The 25,177-nt window shown below is 45.4% G+C and overlaps 2 long non-coding RNA genes across 5 annotated transcripts in view; both read left to right on the forward strand.

Annotated features, from left to right (window-relative positions):
* Positions 1–487: 487 nt before the first annotated feature.
* LOC143664221 (uncharacterized) lies at positions 488–12,976 on the forward strand. The gene is made up of 3 exons (XR_013166380.1): positions 488–2,120; positions 2,672–2,727; positions 9,939–12,976. It is a non-coding gene; the product is annotated as an uncharacterized LOC143664221 (long non-coding RNA).
* A 10,464-nt stretch (positions 12,977–23,440) lies between these two features.
* LOC143664219 (uncharacterized) overlaps positions 23,441–25,177 on the forward strand; it is an 80,375-nt gene continuing 78,638 nt past the window's right edge. For all 4 annotated transcript variants that reach the window (XR_013166375.1, XR_013166376.1, XR_013166377.1 and 1 more), the window contains exon 1: positions 23,441–24,581. This is a non-coding gene — a long non-coding RNA (uncharacterized LOC143664219). The remainder of the gene's footprint in view (positions 24,582–25,177) is intronic.

Genomic DNA, 25,177 nt, shown 5'->3' on the forward strand with positions numbered 1-25,177 from the left:
GTTATATAAAAGCTAATATTTGCAGTTTATTACAATAAAGTAATACTCAGGTGAAACATGCCAGTAGATCACATATGGGTGTGACCTGCTTTATGCTGACAGCTGTGTACATGCTGGACATTTAGATTCCTTAGAAGATGTGCAAGAACTCCTGCAGGGCACCTCCAGGGAGAACTATGCACAGAGTGTCACTGATACCACTTTGGGGGCAAATATTCATCTAGTGCAGTAGGAGGATGATAGATTAAGCAGTCCGGCTCTTTATTGAGTTCTTTCGAATAATAAACCCCCACTCTATTTGTTGAATAAAGAGCAGACTATGCTTAGCAACTCCATTCCTGCTTCATGGCACACATGCATGTGTAGGCTTTGAAGGTGGGCACACCTGTGTGCTCGCCCAACTGCTCCCATTTAAGCAATGTCTAACCAATGCCCAAAGCTGAGAGTTGTTTGTATAAAAACATTAATTAACATTAATGTAGCTGTAAGCCCTATGCAAATAGTAAGGCCTTATAGGACTAACAAATTTTTTTTGCGCGTATTTTCCTTTTCTGTACAAGACAGCTGCATTACTTAACAGCTGTGAATCTCTCCCCCATGCTTAAAATGGTGCCTGACAAAGCAGACAGCCATCACCACTAGTTAAGTATCTGGGATGCTTTTAAACCAAAGGGAAGCCTGAATGTGGCTAAAACTAATGAAACACAAGTATGAGGAGAAGACATCATAAAATCATCCTTAAGTGAAACAGGCAAGGTCTATTTGTCATAGGGTAAAACTTACAGATTTTTCATTGTTAAATATGTGGTGAAAAAATATGAGCTATGGGGGCCATCAGAGAAGAGTTGTAGAGACTTAGAACTCTGAGTCCAGAGTGCAGGTTATTTCTATTCCCCACTCCCTTCCCCAACAGCCCTGTGCTGCATGGGATGGGGTGCCTCTGTGTTCCCACAGTTCTCTGCTTCCTTTGACCGAGGGTTACCACTCCATAGCGGCAAACTGAACACACGATGACACTTTGATTGATGTCACCTTATCCTGTGTCACTTTCTCCTAAGCTCTCTGCTATTTTTTATTCTCCTGATTTAATCTTTCCAAGTACCTTCAAGGTAGGTTGTATCATCCCCTTTTAAAATGAAGAAATGGAAGCCACAAGAGGTTTGGTAACTTGCCCAGGCAGAGGTGACTCTTGGAGCCAGGCTCTGCTTGTCATGACCCTCCCAGCCCAGCTGTGGCTCACATCTTTGTATTCCCTGATGTTTGTGGCTGTGCATGACTCATTAGGGTCCCCAGAGTCCAGACCAGTGCCTGGCACAGGAGAGTTCATGGAAGGTTTATGAAATTCAGTGGAAACGTTGTTGAAGAAACTAAGACCCAGAGAGGGGCAGTGACCAGCTAGTATCATACAGGCAAGGACTATTGAAGGTCCTTCTCAATAGGCTTAGTGAGCAGAGGGCTGGCCAGTTTGCAGGCAGCAGAAGGAAATTTGTTTCCATTGCTTAGTGTAGAGAAGTATCAGAGAGGACAGAAAAGGTGCATGCAGCATGTGCATGTGTGTGTGTAGGGTACATATCTGTGTGCAAATGTGTGCCTATGAGTGTGCTTGTGTACACGTGTGTCTGTGTGTGCATGTCTGTTCATGTGGACATGTCCACTTGTGTGCATGTGTCCATTCATGTGGTAGCTCTTGCAACACTGCAGCCTGCATATTGGAATGCTTGAATCTGGAGCAGACCTGATTTGCATTTTTGAACCCATAAGTCACCCCATGATCACTTATAGCAGGCAATGTGCCTAGAATCCTGCCTTGGTGTTCTGGGACAGATGAATGATGTGCTGATGTATTAACATGGGGAAACCAACTATGAAATTATCAGGAATTTTGAAACCAGTTGTTAAATGGTCATTGTTAATTAAATTATATAAACATATGTAATTGAATAAGTTACGTTAAGCACAAAGATGATCAAGGTCAAAGCTCATCGCTTCCCTGTTTTCTTCTCTTTTACCATTTACTACGCTCTCGAGACTTTGTGTCTGCTGTGCGTGTGGATGTGTAAACCGTACCTAATGGTTCACTGCTGTGCTTCCCTTCCAAGCTTCTCATTTAGTGACACCAGGTTGGTAGCGTAAATGGAAATAGTTGACACTGCTGGTCAAGGCTTGATTTGTTGTTTTGTAGATTCTTAATAAAGTGGTGGACGAAATGTTAAAAATGCAGATAAAAAAACATATGCTATGTTTGTAGCAATTCTATTGTGAATAGCAAAAAAAGAAAAGAATGTGGATATTCATTCAAAACTTTTATTCAATTCAGCAAGGATGAATGAATGAAGCCTGACACATCTCTCTTGTTTCACATTTATTTTATTCATAAATGTGAATGAAAATATCAACTAACCATCTTATCAGAACTGTACTCATTCTTCAGTTGCAACCATAGGTTGGCTACAGATAAAAGAGTTTAGCACAAATCAGTGAAAGCACCCTGTGATAACCAATTGACTAAATGGAATTTACAGTCAAGAGCTCTGTATATTTTATTATTTGGAAACTGTATGCTACACACCCTTTTCTCAGTGTAATTAATACAAACTTACGTATATATATGTGTTGTTTTTTTTTCTTGTTTTTTATGGAGCCAGTTACTTCCAAGCGCTCTCTTTGGCAGGTTTGACCTGGCTCTGGGTGTGGAAGAAGGAGGGTGTTCGGGTTTGGAAGACCAAGGTGAGTGTGACTTCTGCCTTAGGAGAAAGAACAGAGAAAAAAACCAATGTCCCAACCCATCCTTTTCTCCCAGAGCTCTGTGCTGTATGAGTCCTGTCCCTCCTCTGTAAAATGAGGTGATTGAATCAGATCAGGTTTTTTAGACTTTTTTTTACTACAAGTCACCATTATGGTCAAATACACATTGCAGCTACACCCAGCTCAGACACATGTATGTGTGTAACAGATTTGCACAAAATAATATTCTTACTTTCAATGGAATACTCTAGTATTTTAATTTGATTTTGAATTTCTCCTCTGTTTCTTTCCATCTTGTGAAATGCTGGTCATGAGCACTAAACTAACTTCACAGCCCACTAATAGGATGTGACTAGCTGTTTGGAAATAGCTGACCATCAGATCCTGATGGCTTCTGCTTTGATGACACACTCAGAAAGCATCTGTCTAAGCACTGTAGGTTCCTAAACACCAGGACTTGCTCAGATGCAGGTGAGGTCATTTGGGAACTTGAGCTCCCCTCCTGCACTTTTGCTGTAGCCTCCCCACTCACCTCCCAAGCTCCAGTTCATGGTTCTCTCCCCGACTCAGGAGGGCCTGCAGACACCTTCCTCCAAGGCCTCTGGAGTTCTGGAACCAGGTCCCCTCGGTTTCATGTTGAAAGTGAAAGGTTTTTCATGATAATCTCCCCCTTTTAGGTTCTGGGTTTTTCCAAAAGCCAGAAAAATGTTTGATTCAACTTTCAACTGCAACCACCTCCTGCCTCACCTATATTTCCTTCTTCTGACCTGGGGCAAGGTACATAACAAGGGCAAGCAAGTGCCTGTTAAATGAATGGTTGAAAAAAAATTGGAACAATGAGGGAAGAAGAGTGGGGAGTGAGAGGAAGGAAGGGAAGGTGGGAGGAAGGAGGAAACAGAGAAATACACTGCACTGTGTGAGCTTGACATGTGTGGGTTTAATCTACACCCTGTCCACCCATGATATACGATACCCTCATCCACCACTGGTCACGGAGTCATAGAGACTTGGGACTGGACCCTCAAAGGCTCATGTGCTGCTGACTCTCCTCTATGACCCCATCCTGCACACACACTGGAGAAAGACCCATTAGGGCACCTCCAATGGTACAGACCCTCTCCCTCTAAGATGGACCCTCCCATCTTACTGAGCTAGCAAGGCCGGGTGATTTGGAAATGCCCTGGTTTTGTAGGCAGGCAGCTCTGGGGATGAATCCCAGCTCTCCCTTCACCAGCAGTGTGTGCCCCACCCTCCTCATCCTTATGATTGATCCAACACCTCCCACCCAGGGCACCCTGAAGATTAGATGTAGTAGTCAGGGGCCATGTAGATGCAAGGATGAGCATTACTGCTCTTTTCCAACCCCTTTCATGGTTTTGGAAAACTCTGACCAAAGAAAATGTTTTTTTTTTCCCCTGGTCAAGCTGAAATAGGGCCTTCCCTGGTTGTCTGTCTTGTCCTCAAAGGCCAGAGCCTGCCTGCTCCTATGTCCTGAGAGCGTCTTGGGTGATCCCTTCTCCTAGCTGAGCAGCCATAGCTTCAGCCACCACTCAAAGGATTTACATTCCATTCTCTAGGTCTCAGCCCAGTGCATGTCGTGGTCAACCTTGTGACCAGTCTCCCATGTTTCTGCTGTTGGAAGGGAAGTCCAAAGCACTGTATGGTTCTCCAGAATGTCCCAGCTGCCCTGCAGAACTGCCAGCCTACTCTGAGGGCCTGGTAAGAAGGGGCCTGGCAGGACAAACCCTTCCATTTTGTCCCAGCTCTGCTGGTAAGTCCTGTGCTCTGTGGCTCAGGGGACCCATGGTCTTAGAGTGGTCACTTGTGAAGTGAGGGTCAGACTGCTTGGAAACATGAACAGTCTGCAGTCACAGAAACCAGCCCCTTATTGGGTACAATCTTTTCATGTGTCTGGATCTGTGACCCCATGAGATGAGGAGCCCATGAGGGTGGGACCCTGTTTCATTTATCTCTGTTTGCCCAGCTTCTTGTCCAACATCTGGCAGTAGCAGGCGCTCATGAATGACTAAAATTTCCTAAGTAGACAGATGGACAGCTACCATCTCTTAATGCCCTGTGGTGCATCAAGCAGTGTTCTAATGACCATACATGTACTAACAACTTTCCACTTCCCAACAATCCTGTGAGTCAGGTACTCTTCTCACCCCAATTCCCAGATAAGGAAACTGAGGCACCAGATAATCAAAAACCTTGTCTAAACTTATACCACTAGCAAATGGGAACTGAGGTGGCCAGGATTGGAACACTGAAAGTCTGGGAAATTATGTAAGTTCTTTCCTTGTATATGATTCTTCAGAGTAATTTTCAGCTCCTGTGGCTAATGCAGTCTGATGTCCTTCAAACAAAGACAGGAGAAGTGTGGGGGCTTGTGTAAGTATGCAAGTGGATTTCTGCAACAGGTCATTGTGTAGCACTTTTAGAATTCCATGGGAAGATGTGGATTTCCTTTCAGAACTGAACTCCACAATGAAATAATAGGCACTCTTATGGAAAGGAGTGGATGGGTATAGACACATGACAAGACTGGTCATGTGTTGACAATTATTGAAGCTTTTTTCATTTAACAAAAATTACAGAAAGGAAAGCTATGAAGAATCAAATTTTTACCATGTGCCAGACATTGGGCGAACCTCCATATAATCATTATCCCCACCTGAATGATATCTGCCCAAAGGAAAGTCTCTGCAGGGGCATAGATTAGAATGAAGGACTGTGGTTTCAAAAGTGCCTCTGACTCCATAACTGTCAACCCCAGAATAGAGCTGCAAGAGGGTCATCTACCCCCCTGCCCCACCTATTCCTTCTGCCTTCATTGCTCAGGACCACAGAGCTAAAATAGGCTCTCTGGAAACTAGCCCATGTCCCCTAAGTCCACCACTACAGAGACCACACTACAGAGTCTCAGCACAGGACAGGCCTGGTCCAGGCCTCTGAGCAGGGCTCCTGCAAGGCCTCCACCCCATGGAGCACCTGTCACCTAATCAGTATTTACTCTTTGGTTCTATTTTCCTTCTGTATTCTGTGACCTAACACCTGGGAAAGAAATGCTGGGTTTGAATTCCTGCTTCTGCCTCAAATGGGTGGCCACCAATCTCCTTCTTAACCTCTTCAGTCCTCAGTCTTCCTTACTGTATGATGGGTCCCCTTTGCTTTAGTAGTGTTACACCTCACATCTCCGATTTCCCATCATAAAAAAGGGAAGATTTAGAACCGACTGCTAGGATATTGGGAGTCATTGTCATTTGCCTGGGCTAATGGCTGGGAGAGGGTGATAAGATCACTGAAAATAGTTTACAGTCAGTCTTACTGGTGCACATACATAAAATGCATGCATGTGTTGACTATTTTTCTCTCCCCTTGGTGGATAAGACACAGGCACAGGGGCCTGAGCAACTGGTCCAAGGGCTCAGAGCCCAGAAGGTCTGGCTCTGAGTCTGTGCCCTTCTTCTTGATGCTTTCCCTGTCCCAGTGTGTAGAATACTACATTGGCTCCCTATAGACTACAAAAGAAATCAAGAGGATTATGTTTTGTTTTGCTTTTTTATTACATCAAAAAGACATGGACTCTAACATATTTTGTTGCCTGTGACCACTCTCTATGATGACTTAGGAGGTGCAATCAACCCATCCTGTACAGAGGGCACCCTTTTGGGTTAAGCTCATCTACTTGGACATCATGTCCATGCTTTCATTTGAAAAGCCTTTTCTTTGGAATCCTATGTGATGTTAGCTTTGAACTTGGTTTCCCAAAGCTTGGGTCAAATGCACCAAATGGATCACAAGCTGGAGATGGAACAGGCATGGAAAGAAGCTCTGGGCACTTAGGGCTTCCCAAACTAAGGTCAGTGTGTCAGCAAGATGCTCACCCACCTAGCTCTCAGGTTCACGTGGCTAGAGGCCCTTGGACCTTCAGGCTGGGGTCATGGTTACCAAGGCCCCACTCTTTCACCAGTGTCCTCTCCCATTCACCCCCTAACTTACTTCAGTCTGAGATAGATTTGGACTAGCTTGTAGTCGTCTGGCTTGTCCTCATCCAGAATGTGTTGACCATGACTTGTGGACCCAGGCTAGAACCTCATCTTCACTGGTCAACTGGGGTGGATCACGGGACAGGCTATGAGGCATGAGGCCATAGGACTTGGAGCTGATTGTCCCATATTATAGCACCTGAGAAACTGTACTGAGCCACCTCAGTACTGAGCAACATGACTGCTAGCTTTAGGACATGTCCAGATATTATGACGTACCCATATTCTCTTGATCCCCTGGGGATACCTCATGGAATGAGAGCGATCATTTTCAGTCATATGTTCCATGATCTCCAACATGATCCTACACCCCTGTCAAGGTGGCTTCCCACTCTGGAGTCCCTACCCCTGTCCTGTAGGCTGAACCAGCTCCCTTAGAATCTCAGCTTACAAAGCCCATATGGCTTCCAGGGGCCAAAGTAGAAAGAACAACCATGCATCAGAGGTTGGAGAAGGATAAGAGAACCCTGGGCTTGTCTCTGTCACTTCTTCCCATGCCATCATGGGAAACTACTTGCCCTCATGGAGTGTCCCTTACCGAAGCCTTCCCCTGCAGGTTAACAGTATCAGTGAACCCCACAAAAGAGACCATCTAGTCCAAGCCTGGGTGTCAGAGAGGAGGAGGGGTTGGAGACGAGAAACTGCACACCAGGCTTGCCCTGGCTTTTGGATAGAATGGTGATCAGTATAGCCCGGACCCCTTCCTGCCTCAACCCTGAGGACCTGAGCACAGGCAGGACTCAGGCAAAGGTTCCTAGAAGTTATAACCAGGTTAGCTGTAAGCAGCAAGAGAAATGTAGCCCAGGGGAGGTGTGCAACACATGGCACTTGGCCAGCCTGTGTGGGGTAGGGACTTGGGGTGGCTCCACCTGAAGGTGCTATCCAAGATCTGACCACAGTTCATGCCCTCGTGGCCAACAACTGGGGTAGCTTAATCTTCTACTCCTGGGTTGAATCAGCTGCCCTTCAGACACAGTTGACCTCTCTGTGTCTGCATGCACCTGCCTATATGCCTCTTTGTGTCTAAAGGTCATCTGCTGTCCCTGCTCTGCATTGTCCTTACATCATCTCCTACCTCCCCTGTTGAGAAAGACAAGCTCTATGCACCAGTCCACAAGGCCTGACATGACCCAGCCCGCAACTTCTCTCTGAATTCATTGCTATTCCTTGACCCTGATTCTTCTGTGGCTACCTTGCTATTCCTAGGACTGGAAAACACACTCCTTCCCCAGGGCCAGTCAGGCTGTCCTCTCCAGCGATGCCTCAACAAGGTATTCCCTGTGCAAGACTCAGCCTCAGTGTCCATTGTCCTTAGCCCTCTTTGCCATTGAAAACATGATCTTCTGACCTCTGCAGGAGGGTCTCTGTCCTTCCCAATACACTAGAATGTCTTCTCTAGGATGGTTGGAACAGAACATGTCATTCTTTATGTCCTTACAGCCTGAACATGTCCTTAACAGGCCCCAAGAAGATGTTCATTCACCTGGCTCACCTAGATACTCTTGTAAGTGTTGCTGTTGTCCATGTCCAGGTAGATGTGGATGATGCAGCACTTGCCCACTTGCTGGTTGGAGGCTGGCAGTGAGTTGTAGGTTGCGAGGGTGATTGGGGTGGTCCTGGATTTCATGGAGGAGGAAGCAAAGGACGTGCCTCTGGAGTCTGATCTGACACCAGAGGAGTTCTGTGGCATGCCGACCTGTGGGGGATAGCAAGGTCAGCATAAGCAACAGACCCTGAAGAATACTCCAGGTCTGCTTCCAGCCCCAGGTGGCTTCCAAGATCTGTAAGAGTCAACATTCCTCAACATCTTTGTGCATGTGGGGATGGACAAACAAGCATCAGAAAGGGAAGATCAGGGCAAGGACCCTCAGGAAAAAGGTGTGGTTACTCATCTCATTTTCCTGACTATCTTGGGACTTCAGAGCTGGAGGAGCTGGCTGCTTTTGTGCAGAGTTAGTGAGCTGGGTCCCCACTGCTGAGGTCAGCACCACATTGGCAGTGCACACTGCAGTGGGATGTGCCACTCTGTTGGGCTCTGTGTTGGGCCCTATTGACTGGATGAAAGTGCCAGCTTACGTTGGGGCCTCCCCCAGGGGCATAACCAACATCTGCCCTGCTACCACCATACTTCACACACCAGACACGCTAAGTGATAAGTCCAGCAATAATAGCCCATGGGCTCCACCTGCCTGAGAGATCATGTAGCATCACCCTACTTCACAGAGGAGGTAAACAAGGCCAAGAGAGGAGGGGAATCACCCCAGTCACAGTCAGGAGTGAGGCTGGGAACCTACAGCCTAGCTGTCTGATTCCCTAAAATGAGCTTAGCACAGAAGCTTCCTTGAATATCAAGCAATCCACATGTGCCCACTCCGGATTGAGACTTATTCAGTTGAGGTATTGATCCTATTTTCCTGATTGTCATCTGTCCATCCCAGATGAGGACATAGGCCTAAGAGAAATGCCAGTTCGTCCCAGGTCATCCAGGGATTCTGAGGAAAGGCTGCTTACTCCCAGAAGGATCCTCCTCTGAGCAGACATCACCCCACCATCCACCTCCACTAACTAGAGTGCAGTTCTCACAGCTCATCAGTGCGTGTCAGGGCTTCATGCTGGCTGAGCCGTGGAGGGCAAAGAGTGGGTGTCTCTGGAGGCCTAGTTGAGCAGCTCCTGCAGTCAAGGACTCAAAAATCTGCTGAAGCTATACCAAAGGCTTTTCCTCCACAAGAGGCCACTCAGTACATTCTGTCTGCACATAAGTCTCACTGTATCCACTCTAGAATGGGACTCCTGAAGTGCCAGTTCTGACTGAACAAGTAGGATGGGTACTTCCAGGAGTCCTGGGCACTGGCTTTTGCTTCTTCTTTTATGTGGAACTTCTGAGTATAGTTAGAAAAGTACTGGCCAGGATTTCTAAATCTCCCAAATATTTCTCACAGCCTCTAGGATATCTGTCACTCATAATGAGTCACCACAATGAGTCTGTCCCTCTGTGATGGAGAATTTGCCATCCTGCCAGTTAATCATCTCCCCCTGGAACAGCTCAGCTTCCACCGCCACCTCCGAGGATCTCAGTCTCCTGCCTTGCAACTACCCCCACCTGCACATAGACAAACCTATCCCTCTTCTTCTTTGTCCTTACAGGGCCAGACAGGAATTTTCAAGGAAGCATTCAGTGAAAACCAGCAAGCAACCCCTTCCCATGAGTTCTGGATCCCTAGACTCCTCTTTACCTCGTTGAATAATTCACTGCTCACTGAGTATTTGTTCTCATCTGAGAAAATCTCAGACAGCTTTTGAAAATGGCAGAAACTGTTCCTGTGAGATGGAAAGATGGAAGAAGACAGTTGGGAATGGTGGGAAGGGAGTAAGGACAAATCCACTTCATTGAAGCCTCCCAGGAACTGGACTTCCTAGATAAGAGTCTCTGAAACCATTTAACTCTGAGCCCTGTGGGGCCCTGTAGTTCTGAGGAGCTGAGCCTATCAGGTTGGCACAACTGGACCGCCATTCTTATTTCCATGAGCAACTTTTAGATTTGAATTGAATGGGGTGTGTTGGTGTGCAGTTTGGACAGGCTCCCATTTGGCACATCTCTGTAACTAACAGGCAAGGGAAGCAGTTCTGAGGGAGAACAGCTGACCCCAGGTTACAGAGAGTCTTAGAGCTCCAACACTGTCTGGTCCCTGCCCAGGACCCACTTCCCCCAGCAGGGCCCAGGCTCACTTATGGGCCATGGCCATGGATGGCCCCTCGTGTACCCTAGTGTTCTTGGAGAAATACTACTTCCTGATATTCTTCAGATGATGAAGAGCAGATGGTATGGCATAGAGTGAGGAGAAGTTCTTGAGGACCCAGCAGTCCTGGGGTGGGCAGAAAGAATGGACCCTCTTTTGGGATAGGGAGCCCATTTGCTCTACCTTCAGTCCATCTCAGCTGATGTCTCCCCTCCTGGATCACACAGATGCCCAGGAAGGCCCTGGTGGTCTGTTGTGGACACAGTCTGTGACACTTACAGGAAAAAGATTTTCCTCAACTTAAGAAATGGGCATTGTTGGGAAGTGCACATCTGACTTCAGCACATGCGAAGGAAGGCAGTGCTACAAGACAAGGAGAGTCTTCAGTCCCAGGAGGTGATAAGAGTGAAGAGGAATTTCCAGGACTCTGACAGGTCCCCTCCAGTGTTACCTGGTCACCTAGGTCCAGTGCTCAACCACTCTGGCCCTGTTCATGGTCCTTGTGCCCTGACACAAAGCCATGTCCACAGGAAGCCAGGCTTGTTCATCTCTGCTCAAACCACCCACACAGAAGTTGGCCTGGATGTGCTGAGGAAAATAGAACCTCTGATTATTCATCCTTCAGAGAAGCAGAACACAAAAGCATTAACAAATTTGTTCTCTATGGCCCAATTATAGGAAATTATTTAATGGCCCAGAATCTGAATGGAAAAAAAGCTCCCTCCCGTTAATAAATTATTAAGATATACAGATAACATTGTGAGGCCCACAGAAGGCCACACACAGTCGAGCCAGGACTTGTGTGGCGGGGAAGAAGAAAGGGATACCTTGGTACTTGTTTGTTACCAAAACAGTACAGCAGAAGAACAGCAGCACACGACCCAGGATTTGTGAGCAGGAGATGATAGAAGAGCTTAGTGGAGACTGAACCATTCCCAGGGACAGCCTGAAAGTGAACCTGTCTCCAGGAGAAATCTACAGGTAATAACTTGCCAGTCAGCTGTGGAACCAGAGAGCCTGTGACCATCCACACTTCCTGTTTCACATTCCCTGAATACAACAAATATCAGTGATCGGTTTAGAGAATATTACAACACAGCATTTTCCACCTGAACTAACTTTATTAAATTTGATACACATCTCACCTTAAAGGACCACTTCTCATCCCCCACCCAGGAGATCATTTCCATCTTAGAAATCTTTGAATCCCTTTCCAGCCCTCCCTATACCCTCTAGAACTTCTGAGTCATGGTACAGGCATGAGAAATCATCACTGTGGGTCAATTTGGTATAGCCAGGGGAAAATCTACTCTGTAATGCCAACATGAAATGCCTGGGAAATGAGGAATTTGGTTCTACTGCTCCGTACTTTCTAAATTGGTGCTTCTCCTTTCTATGAAGTATAACAAGGTCACACTTTCCTTTTTGAGGTTGAGTGTTTTGAACGAAACTCAGTGCCAAGAGTAGCCTCCCAGAGACCCCGAAGTCAGTCTCTAGGTGGGGTGTGTTTTCACCAGAAGATGGGCAATCTAAAACTGCTCTCCTTGGAGAATTGTCAGCAGGATGCGGAGTATGACTGAGACCTCTGTTCTCAGAAGATATATTCTGGGATGGTCACTTGGTCCCTTGAACTCTGGTGAGGAGATGGTATGAGGCAGGGAGAGGATCCTTTAAATCTCCCCATGGCAGTAGGTGATGCCCAGCTACCAAGAGGAAGCAAGGCTTGGGGATCTCCTCATCCACATCTCCACTGAACCTGTCTTCTGGCCTGGATCATTCACTTGCAGATGATGTTTCTTAATGAGCTTCATCATCCCTGCTTACCAATATATGGGAACTAGAAGGAGACATGAGTTGTGTGGTTATGATATAAGGATATTCTGTGTCCTTGGAGAGACAGCAAGATCTCCAGGGTGACTCATGCAGTTGTCTGCTATGCTGTCACAGTGTGGGGCATTAGTACTAATTTTATCTCCTAGAAGGAAGCCATCTCTGCACTCCCCTATATGGCTCTTCTCACCCATTGAAGTCACTGAGTCCAATCTGGATACATCATAACTTTGGGGGACTTTCACACCCTCTCCATCTTTTGAAGCCAGGGGACATTTCTCAACCAAGTGTGAGGAAGGAAAATGGACAATTAGTAGCTCTTCACAAGTTTGTAAGATAAGGAAACTGGGTGACCTTCTAGGCGACTGCATTTGGTACTAGGCAGCCATTTCAAGTGCAGATACTATAGCTCATTATGCCCATCTTCCTGTGCATCATTTCCAAACTTTCAGCCCTTATTACTCTGTCCCTCCATATCTCCCTTGTCTCCTACCTACAGGTTCACTAATTTGCCCCCACATCTGATCCATTTTTCTAAAGTAGCTTTGAAATCCAAGACAATGTAGTTAGAGACAATATCATTTGGATTTTTTTTTTGACATGGGCAAGCACCAGGACTTGAACCCAGGTCTCTGGCATGCCAGGCAAGAATTCTGCCACTGAGCAAACATTGCCCATCCTCATTTGGTTTTTATGTTGTGATGTTCCTTTCAACCCTAGGTTTACCTGTGTGACAGTGAGTCCTGCCTCTTTTTGCAGCTCTTTTATTTTTATTCCTAAATATTTTATTCTTTTTGTTGCAGTTGTAAATGGAATTCGTTTCTTGATTTCCCCCTCAGATTGTTCATTACTAGTGTGTAGAAACACTACAGATTTTTGAGTGTTGATCTTGTAACCTGCCACTTTGCTGTACTCGTTTATTAGCTCTATTAGTTTTGCTGTGGATTTTTCAGGATTTTCGACATATAGTATCACATCATCTGTAAACAGTGAGAGTTTTACTTCTTCTTTTCCAATTTTGATGCCTTGTATTTCTTTTTCTTGTCTAATTGCTCTGGCTAGAACTTCCAACACAACGTTGCATAAAAGTGGTGATAGTGGACATCCTTGTCTTGTTCCTGATCTTAGGGGGAAAGTTTTCAATTTTTCCCCATTGAGGATGATATTAGCTGTGGGTTTTTCATATATTCCCTTTATCATTTTAAGGAAGTTCCCTTCTATTCCTATCCTTTGAAGTGTTTTCAACAGGAAAGGATGTTGAATTTTTTCAAATGCCTTCTCTGCATCAATTGACATGATCATGTGGTTTTTCTGCTTTGATTTGTTGATATGGTGTATTACATTAATTGATTTTCTTATGTTAAACCATCCTTGCATACTTGGGATGAATCCTACTTGGTCATGATGTATAATTCTTTTATTGTGTTGGTGGATTCGATTTGCAAGAATTTTGTTGAGGATTTTTGCATCTATATTCATTAGAGAGATTGGTCTGTAGTTTTCTTTTTTTGTAATATCTTTGTCTGGCTTTGGTATGAGGGTAGTGTTGGCTTCATAGAATGAATTAGGTAGCTTTCTCTCCTCTTCAATTTTTTTGAAGAGTTTGAGCAGGATTGGTACTAATTCTTTCTGGAATGTTTGGTAGAATTCACATGTGAAGCCATCTGGTCCTGGGCTTTTCTTTTGGGGAAGCTTCTTAATGACTGATTCAGTTTCTTTACTTGTGATTGGTTTGTTGAGGTCATCTATTTCTTCTTGAGTCAAAGTTGGTTGTTCATGCCTTTCTAGGAAGTTGTCCATTTTGTCTACATTGTCGTATTTATTAGCATAAAGTTATTCATAGTATCCTGTTATTACTTCCGTTATTTCTGTGGAATCAGTGGTTATATCTCCTCTTCCATTTCTGATCTTATTTATTTGCATCCTTTCTCTTCTTCTTTTTGTCAATCTTGCTAAGGGTCCATCAATCTTTTTGATTTTCTCATAGAACGAGCTTCTGGTTTTATTGATTTTCTCAATTGTTTCCATGTTCTCAATTTCATTTATTTCTGTTCTAATTTTTCTTATTTCTTTCCTTTTGCTCGCTTCGGGGTTCGTTTGCTGTTCTTTCTCTAGTTCTTCCAAGTGGACAGTTAATTCCTCAATTTTTGCCCTTTCTTCTTTTGGCCTGTGGCAGAAGCACAGATCTTAACTTGCTGCCAGTGCCAAGACTTGCTAACCTGCTAGCCACCACACCCACAGACCCAGCCCACCTTGATACCAAAGTCTTTCTCTGCACCCAGCTTTTCAAAGTAGCTCAGGAGTTCTGGGTCTGGATACATTCCATGCTCTTCCTGCTCCTGCTCACGGTCTTCCTCTTCCCATTTCCATCTTCCTTCATAGAGACTGAGGACAAAGGTCCCTCCAGCCAGTCCGTGATGTCTTTGCACTCTTTTATGGCTTCTAGTGGTATCTCCTTGGCTGCTTTCATCTTCAGACTCTGACAGTGTTTGTTTTGCCATTTTCAGGGGGCACACTGCACCTTGGGGTTGGCTTCTTTGGAATAGACACTGAAGATAGGATGGAAATCAGGTAGAGAGAGTTGCATGGGTTTCCAACTCTTATCTTTCAACACATGCTCACAATACCAATATTTTAGGGACAGTAACAGGCTCTGTAGAGGATTAGATTTCCTAAAGCTGCATGAAACATGAGTGTAGATTTCAGTGATGAAATATCTTGGAGAGAGTCACTGTGCAAAGAAAGGTTAACCCTTCAGTATTCTAAGATGTCCCCTCATTAATTCCAAACTTCTTAAGTATAATATATTTCCCCCCAATTGACAGTCCAGGTGAAAGATTAGTTATGATAATTGCCAAAATTGATAAGTTCATGATAAAGGATTGCTGAGAACCAAGATTCTTGTGGGTTTTTCTTGAAATCCAAATGCTTGAAATATGAAATTCCTCTTCTTGGAGGAAATGTAGCACATGTGAATGCTAACATCCTGTAACCCCATTTGACCCTTGTTTTCTGCTGGTGAGACATACCTGGCTGCTGGCTTCCCACAGAGTGAGAGGCACCTAAAGATCAAGCCTCAGAGGGGCTGCAAGTGGAAGGCAATAGGAACCATTTCTGTCCTCCCACATCTCCATCTGCCTTTCTTCCTCAATCTCAAACTCCATGAAACTAGCATTGGAGGAAGGCACAAAAATTGCGAAGAAATCCTAGTCCGTTGGGCTTCCACCAGGCCAGGGATCGAAGCATTGGGCTAAAATCCCCCATGTCATTAATATTCTACCTGAACCTCTTCCTTCCCCTGCCCAGACCCTACGCACATCACCTGCCCCTATCATATATGCTCTGCCATCTGTCCCTTCATGCCCTTCCAATGTTTACTCTTGGATTTTCAGTACTTCTACCTCACATTATCCCTATCAGAGATCAAATACAAATGCCAGTATGAGGATTCATTTTGGGAAGGCAGTGCTCAAGGAAAAGATTTCTTGGAGTCTCTGATTTATCCTGGAGCCTTTGCTAACTTTTGTATGAAATGACCCAAAAGTGTACATTAAAAATAGGTTCCTGGGGTCCTATTTGCACAGTTCCAAGGAGCAATTTAAGAATCTTCCCAGATGATTCTTACGTGTAGGTCCTGTACTTCGGGAAATACAGACCCAGAGCCTCAGGTGTGAGGAGCTGGATTACATGTCCCAAATCAAAGGTGATCAGAGCCCATGTCAATGGAGAAAGTCCTTAGCTGGCCCAAGATCTAGAAGATTATGCAACCTCACTGCATTTGAGAGTCTGCTCTAAGAGGGACCTCAGAGCAATTCAGGAATGTGAGCAATCATTAACACTGTTTGAATTGGCTTTTTTAGGGACTCTATTAAATTATTTCCTGGAGCAAGTGGTTCTTTTAGGAGTTCAAACATTGGGGAGCTTATGTAAAAAGAAAACTGTCTTATAGAATTGGTATGTGCTGAGTGTGGTTGACACACAATTACTCTGGGGTAGTGCAGAATAGAGAGATTTGATCAATCTATGTGGAAAAAGAGAAACTTCTATAACCACTAGTGTCTCTACCTCATGTTGAACAGCCTGTGGCCCTGGACTCCTTGTTCAAGCATCCATTCTCACTTTTTAGTATCTTATTTGTCTTTTTGTGAGCTCCATTGTCTTTCTTCTTTGTCTTGTCAACATTTTCAAAATGAAAATGATAATAATACACTTACTAAAAATTACAAGACTAATAAGATAACCAGTAGATGTCTTATAATGAACCATACCATGTGTAGTCTGTCAACCAAGGAATTAATACATTAACTGAGGGAATATTCTTAGCTATACTGTGAATTAAATATAATAGACCCCTGATGGATGAGGTTATTCTGTTGAGATATCCTCTCCAGGATTACAAACTGAGTGAGGAGGAGCCCACACACTTAATGACTGTGCATGTTCTGCCTTCACCTCGATCTAATTGGAATACTCCAGAACCGTGAGAGTAGCGGCAATGATGAAGGTCTCTGCTGAGTCCTTGTACCCTTCAGCACTAGTGTATTTGACTCAACCTGGACAGCACATGCTCAAGTCTTGTGCTGGGAGGTAAAGTACAATGGGAGGAACAGGATGTTTATAATCAGACAGCTGAATTCAAATCATGGCTTCTCAATGTATTATGGGAAGCCTACTGATTTTTGTCTCATGAAAATGAGTATTAGGATAATGAAACAATTCTAAAGATTGGCTGTACACTTTAAGCTGGTGAGGATCAATCCAAATATGGGAACTAAAAGTATGTTACAAACTGGGTTTCCTATGTAAGGTATTAAGAATGTATATCTTTCGGTATGTCCCTTTTCTGACATGAACTTCCTTCAATTGTTTCCTAATACCCTAACCTCAATGGTCCATCCCCTAGCCCTTTTAATCAAAATACTCTAAACTATATGTCCCTAAGTAGAAGACACATGAGAAAGCATGAAACAGCTTCAGCATCAGGACTTAGGTGGAAGTTCATCTGGGCCAGGGACTTGCAATGCTGTCAATGTTGGAAGTTCTGGAAAACACTCTTGTGACTGCAGGAGTCATCCTCTGAGGGCTTCATGTGGGTGGAGGCAAGGCCTCCCTCCCTTGGGGACCCCTTAATGATCTGGTCCATAATGACACGGAATGATCTGGGCCATAATGACAGGAGACCCCTGATTGATAAATGCTGCCCTAGATCAGAGAATGGCATGGATGAAGCATTCCCTGGAAGAACAGTGGAGGTCACCGTGATACCTGGTTATTAATGGTGGTGATCTGTGGGTGGTGAGATTAGATGTCATTTGACTTTTAAATATTTTTTTCTGAATTTTCCTTGCCAGTACAAGAGAACTGTATGGCTTGGCAGCTGTGAATCTCTCTCCAGAAATTAGGATGGTGCCTGACAAAGCAGACAGCCATCACCACTAGTTAAACAAATGGCTGTTTTCTTTTTAACTGAGGAAAAGACTGAATGAGTCCAAAAGCAATAAAAGACCATTATGTGGGGAAGACATTATAAAATCAACCTCAAGTGAGAGAGTCAAGGTCTATTTGTGATAGGGTAAAAGTTACAGACTTTTGATTATTAAACAAGTGGGGAATAAAAGCTATGGGGGCCCATCAGCGGAGAGATAGACACGTAGAGCTGTGAGTGCTGAATGCAGGTTATCTATATTCCCCACTCACTTCCCCAGCAGCCTTGTGCTGTGAGGGATGGGGCTTGATTTGTTGTCTCCTGAATTGCTTCTAGGATTTCCTCCTTTCTGAGTTAGTCCCAGGAAGAAGAGAAGGAGAGGCAGGGACTTATACTGCAGCAAGAGGACAGACCAGGCCTCTTGACAGTGGTTTTATCAGGAATAATTTTGTATTGAGGGGATATTTTGGCCATGTCTGAAGGCCCTTTTCGTTGTCATCACTGGATGGTGGCTTCTACTTGTGTCTAGTGGATAGAACACCCCAGATGAACAGGACAGATCCCACAGCACAGAATGATCTGGTCAATTTTGATAATGACAGGAGACCCATGATTGGTAAATGCTGCCCTAGATCAAAGATCGAAGGAGGTTTGTACTGCCTACTTGTAGAGAGGGGGGATAATCAAGCTCCCAGAGGCTATGGGGAAGCTCAGAAAGACACTGGAAGGTACAAGAATGTATTGGCCATCACAACCAGACCCCATGTTGTAGTTTCTGGACTTTGTCCATGTCATTGCTAGAGACTTCATCCCCCAAAACTTCAGTCAGCCCGTGTGCCAATACTGATAACACTGATTACATAGCATGCACCAGCACTGTGAATGGCCATATCTCTGCACTGTGGATATGACAGCCATCAACATCACCTACAAGGCCATTGCATGGAATGCAGTGGATGCTGGAGCAGGGACTGCTACAGGACTGTTACTGAGAATTGACTGAAATGGAATGCAGTCCCAGATTGGGTAGGCCATAGCAAGGGAGTGGGAGTGAGGATGTAAGCAGTGTGTGAGATGGAGCCTCACTGCAGATGCAGGCTGCTTCTGGGAATTATCGTGGCCAATAGAAGCCCAAAGGCTGACAAGCCATCCTATATCATGCTGTTGTGCACAAGATATAAGTCTGCCCCTCAGAAGCTTCCCAAGCATGCAGGAGAATACTCAAAGATTCCCTTGCCTTCCCCCAAGCCTAGGAAAGGCTTTAGTCTTGGCACTTCTGTTTCTCTCGGTTTGGAGGGGACATATCTCATTTTGCAAATGGCTTCCATTTGTGAATAACATCCCAGGAGAGTTGTTCCACATCAGTGATAACGTGGCCTGCTGGAACCAGGGTTTGTGCTCATGAGGCTACACTGGAAAGGTCTCCTTGTATGAGGAGAGGCTGGCTTTGTGTCTGAAGACTCTTGTGGTTGTCAGAATGAAGATGTAACCTTCAACTGATCTGGCTCTTCACTTTACAGGTTCTATATAGGGGTTACTCTTGAAAGTATTTGTGCAGGCAGGAGGCTAGAGCAGGTTCCCAGGGCTCAGTGTTCCTGATCATAGTACAGCCTGAGGAGGGGAATCAGGGAGATCAGCACAGGGCCTGTTCACCATCCAGACTGGAAACCCTTCAGTAATTTAATTTGTGGTGAGGTGTGTCCCTTCAAGCCCATGGGCCATCAGTCCTGGTGGGGCCCATCAGTTCTGGTGGCACTCTCTGCCCCAGCCCCACCATTCCCTATCTTTCACCCATCCCGATAGGGACAGTTCACACCCCCATGACCTAACAAAGCATAAGCTTGGATAATGGATGCAGCCATCCCCAGAAGCAGCCAGCTTTAAGGGCTCAGAGCCCAACACCCCTTGAGTACAAGTCAGAAATGACAACACAGAGTATAAACTGGTCATATCCCAAGACAATGGAGTTCAAACCACATCACCCCTGATGTCACCTTGGCCGACAGGAAATTCTAAACTTTTTGCCCACCTGGTGCTGGACTTGCAGAGTTTACCCTTGAACACTGCACATTCCTAATTGGTGGTCCAAAGAGGCCTCACCAAGAGAAGCAGAAAGTGTTACTTCTCCAATGCTCTAGAAAATCCCCCACTCTCCTGTCCTGGCACAGGAAATATTCCTTGTGAATACAAGCACATGCAACATGTAAACATGAGAGTCCTGATGGTTGGTTTCAACTCTTTGCCAGGTTTATTGATACTGAAGTGACATATGCTCAGTGAAAGGGAGATTTCTATGTTCCATTCACTAAGCAAGGAAGGGTAGCGCACTCTTTGTGATTGTTCCATATAAAATAAAGTGACTTTACATGGTTTCTTATTTTCACAAGCAATTTGAGAGTCCATGAATTAACACAGTATAGGAATGAACAAAACCGCCAGTCCCAGGGTGTCATAGAAGCAGAACTTTATTATAATATTCAAAATGTTATTATATTTGAATCTAGCCTTTTCTGTTTATAATAAACATGACCCCTCCTAAATAGAGAGAGAGAGAGAGAGAGAGAGAGTGTGTGTGTGTGTGTGTGTGTGTGTGTGTCGTGTGTCTGTGTATAATTCGACCCCAACTGAATGATATCTGCTCAAAGGAAAGGCTCTGCAGGGGTATAGATTATAATGAAGGACCCTTGTTTCTAAAGTGCCTCTGACTCCATAACTGCCAACCCCAGAATAGAGGTGCAAGAGGGTCATCTACTCCCACCTTCTCCTTCTGCCTTCATTTCTCAGAACCACAGATCTAAAATAGGCTTTCTGGAGACTAGACCATGTCCCCTAAATCCACCACTACCCAGGACAATACTACAGAGTCCCAGCAGAGGGCAGGTCTGGCCCTGGCCCCTGAGCAGGGCTCCTGCAAGGCCCCCACCCCATGGAGCATCTGTCCCATAATCAGTATTTACTCTTTAATCTTATTTTCCTTCTGTTTTCTGTGACTTAGAGCCTGCTAGGAAGAAATGCTAGCCTTGAATTCCTGCACCTGCCTCAAATGTGTGGCTACCAATCTCCTTCTCAACCTCTTCAGTCCTCACTTTTTATTTCTGTAGGATGTGTACCTTCTGCCTTACCAGTTTCACAAATCACATCTCCCCTTTCCCATCATGAAGAAGAGAGGATTTAGAACCCACTTCTGTGTGTTCGTAGTCATTGTAATTTGCTGGGGCTAATGGCTGAGAGAGGGTGTCCAACTCACTGAAAATAATATACAGTTACTCTTACTGGTGCACAAACAATATGCATGCATATGTTGATGATTTTTCTCTTTCCTCAGGGGATGAAAAACACACACAGGGGACTCTTAGGTCTCGGAGCCTAGGAGAACTGGCTCAGGGTCTGTGCCTTTCTTCTTGCTTCTTTCCCTATCTCAGTTTACAAATACTATGTTGGCTCCCTAAAGACTGCAAAGGAGATCAAAACTTTGTTTTGTTTTTCATATAAAAAAGGCATGCACTGTAACATATTTGATGCCTGTGATGGCTTCTCATGATGACTTAGGAGGTGCAACCAACCCATCCTGTATGGAGGACACCCTTTAAGTTGAGCTCATCTGCTTGGCCATCATGTCCATGGCTTCATTTGAAAAGCCTTTTCTAAGGAATTCTATATGATGTTAGCTTTGAACTTGGTTTCCCAAAGCTTGGATCATATGCAGCAAATGGGACATGACCCGGAGTTGGAACAGGCAAGGAAAAGATGCTGTGGGCATTAAGGGCTTCCCAGGGCAGTATGTGATCAAGATGCTTACCCACCAGCTCTCAGTTTCACTGGGTCTAGAGGTCCTTGGACTTTCAGAATGAGGTCATGGTGCCAAGATCCCACCTCTTACCAGTGTCCCATTCACCCCCTTAGTTCGATCCTCTAAAATGATTTGGACTAGCTTGTAGTCCTCTGGCTTGTCCTCATCCAGAATGTGTTTGACAATGGCCCTGGGGATAAAGGCTAGAACCTTACTTTGGCTGGTCAGCTGGTGTGGTTTAAGGGTCAGGCTATAAGGGCATAGGACTTAAAGCTGACTGTACCAGAGTATAGCCACCAGAGACCCTGTGTTCTGAGTCACCTCAGTATTGAGCAGCATGGTTGCTAGCCTTAGGTCATGCCCACATATTATGGACCTTGCTGCATTCTCATGCTTATCTGAGCAAACCTCATGGATGAGTGTGGCCATTTACAATCACTTTTCCACCATCTTCAACATGAACCTACACCTCTGTCTTGAGGTTGTTTCCCACTTTGGAGTTCCTACCCCTGTCCTATAGGCTGAACCATTTCCCCTAGGTTCTCAGCCTACAAAGCTCAGATGGTTTTCAGGGATCAAGATAGAAACCATGACCATGCATCAGAGGGTAGGGAGGGATAAGAGAAACCTAGGCCTGTCTCTGCCACTTTCTCCCATGCAATCACAGGAAACTGTATGCCTTCATGGCGTGCCCCTTCCCCAAATCTGTTCCTCCAGTATAATGGTATCAGAGAATCACACAACAGAGACCATCTTGTCTAAGCCTGGTTGTCAGAGAGGAAGATGCCCTAGAGACAAGAAACTACAAAACAAGATTGCCCTGGTTTGAAGTGGTCAGCACAGCCCAGCCCCCATGATGCCTCAATGATGAAGACCAGAACAAGGCAGGACTCAGGGAAAAGTTCCTACAAGTGACATCCAGGTTAGCTGCTGGCAGGAAGAGAAATGCAGCATGGGAGAGGTGTGTAACACATGGCAGTTGGCCAGCCTGGGTGAGGTAGGAACTTTGGGTGGCCCCACCCACAGGTCCTATCTAGGATCTGACCACAGTTCATGTCCTCATGGCGACCAACTTGGGGTACCCATATCCTCTGCATCTGAGTTGCAGCAGCTGCCCTTCAGTGATCTTTTTGTGTCTTCATGCACCTGCCAAATACCTCACATCTTCATATCTTGCCTTGTTGATGCTCCTAGGACCAGCCAATCACATTACCTCCTCTAGGCCAGTCAAGTTGTCCCTTCCTTCCCTCTTTTCAGAGCTGCCTCAGCAAGGCATTCTCTGGGCAAGACTCAGCCTCTATGTCCACTATCCCCAGTCCTCTTTGCCATTGAATATCTGATCTTCTGACCTGTGCAGGTGGGTGTCTGTCCTTCTGAATCCACTAGAAAGACCTTTCTAGGATGGCAGGAACAGAACATATCATACCTTATGTCCTTACAACCTGACATGGCCCATGCAGTGTACCCTGGCCACCTATGTCCAGTTCTCAGCTCCCATGGCCCTATCTGGGGCCTCTGTGCTCTGGTCTCCAAGGCAGGTAGTGATGACACAGTAGAGCACGTGGTTGAATAGGGTAATGTTGGCATTGATGGCGGCTGCTAGGTGCTCCTTGCCCTTCTTGTTGAACTGGAACCAGATGGAGTCCAGACAGTGATAGAACACCACCTTCTTCAACTGCCTTTGTGGAGAAGGGGGGGTGTCACCCAGACCTGCCTGTTCCAGCTCAGATCCCATCATCCTCCAGGACCCAAGCCAGGGCCCTGTGATTTCAGCAGGCACTCAGGCAGCTGAGGAAGGTGCTCTGCCCCTGAGAGTGCCCAGCCTTTGAGTAACCCAGTGCCCAAGGCTAGCAGGTAAGAGAACTATGTTTTCCTCAAGTGCATAGAGATCATCTCACAATCTGCTACACTGGAGGTGGCTCCTGCTGAGGCCAGGTGTTCACCACATCCATCGGTATAACTGCTTTTCATCATTTCAGGGCGGAATGCCAAGTGGTTACCTTTCTCCTCACTTAGCCCATATTATGATGTCTCAAGCAAGGGGCAGGAAGACTCTGTAGTATAGATGGTCCTCATGCAGATTTGAACCCTAGTGCTAGTGCCACTGGAGGTGGCAAACCTGCCTCCCACCCTAGAGCCAGTGCTATGAATGTTCAAGGAGCAGGTTGCAGCTCCATAATGGACACTTGATACATGTGTAGTTGGCACTGAAGGTAGCGCTGAAGCAACTTCCAGCTGAGGAACTGGTGATACTGATGGAGATGTGGCTGCCTTCAGCTTTTGGAAAGTTATCTGGCTCTCATTGTTACAACTGCTGTCTGCATGGCTGGAGGTTGAGAACCATTACCAGTGCTGGAGAAGGCTCTCATTCCTAGCTCTGCAACATAAGTCTCAAGAATGAGCAAGGTTGCAGGTGAACCTCCTGTTCTCTCCAGAGTCTCCCAAGTGAGGCAGGTAGGGGGCTGTCTGGAATCAGGGAGCCTGGTTACCAGGTTTCCACATTCTGTTGGGCTCTATCACCAAGGATGTGAGGTCACCTCTTAGGTCTCCTTACCTGGGCCCTCTCAATGGATAGGAACACTCCACACAGGCCACTCTGATCTTCTCACAGCTCATGTTCCTACCTCATGTCATCTGTGGACTGCCCACAGTCTTGCCTATGTGTCCTTCCCCACAACTAAATGAGAAGGCCTGGGGCACTTATGGCCCCTCTAGGAGGAGACCGGCCTGGGTTCTGACCTGGTTACTCCTTCATATCAGTTTCCTTATGATAGTCATTGCATTTTCTCACTGTCTTCTCTGACAAAATATGGTTCTTTCTAGCATCTACTTCTGGGGAACACCATATGGAAAGTATATGGGGTCAGAAAGTATATGGGAAAACCCATATGCTTGTTTCACAAGTAGCTAAGGCCCAAATATAGTCAAGAAAGAATTATAAGAAGGGGATGGAAGAAACACTGAATACAACTCAAAACAAAGCTGGATATGGCCCATGATCTTAGGTAAGTCACGTTATCTCTGGTTTTATGTCTCTGTCTGTACCATAAGGAAGTTGAAACTGGATGATATTTATATATTGTTACTGTGGCAAGGAGCCTTCCTGATTTTGCCCACTATATTTAGACTCAAGTGCGGGTGCTCCTTCCCACTTCTGTGGTCAGCAGCCTGTGCTCTGGTTCTCAATGACCCCACTTCTGTTTCTAAGGAGCCTAGTATAACACCCCTTGAAGTGTGTCCTGGACTAGTGACTGCCTTCTAGACAAGACAATATGGCTAAATTATAGATTGTCAGTCCTAAGATTTAGTTGCACATTGTTTTATTGTTTTACTATCATCATCATCACTCTCTCCTATGCATGAGCTCTCTATCTGTCTAACAATATTCTCACAAATATGAAAACTTGCCAATCCCTGTGACTGTCTTGGAGGCAAATGCTCCCAAGTTGAGCCTTAGTTGTGACCATAGCACCAGCCAGTCACTTGAGAGTTCTGCATGCAGAGACACCCAAGTAATTTGCACTCTGAGTCCCAGTCCAGAGAAATTGTGTGACAATAATAAATATTTCCAGTATTGAACCACCAGATTTTGGCATAATTT

This window comes from Tamandua tetradactyla, chromosome 20, assembly GCF_023851605.1.
Source record: "Tamandua tetradactyla isolate mTamTet1 chromosome 20, mTamTet1.pri, whole genome shotgun sequence".
Classification (NCBI taxonomy): domain Eukaryota; kingdom Metazoa; phylum Chordata; class Mammalia; order Pilosa; family Myrmecophagidae; genus Tamandua; species Tamandua tetradactyla.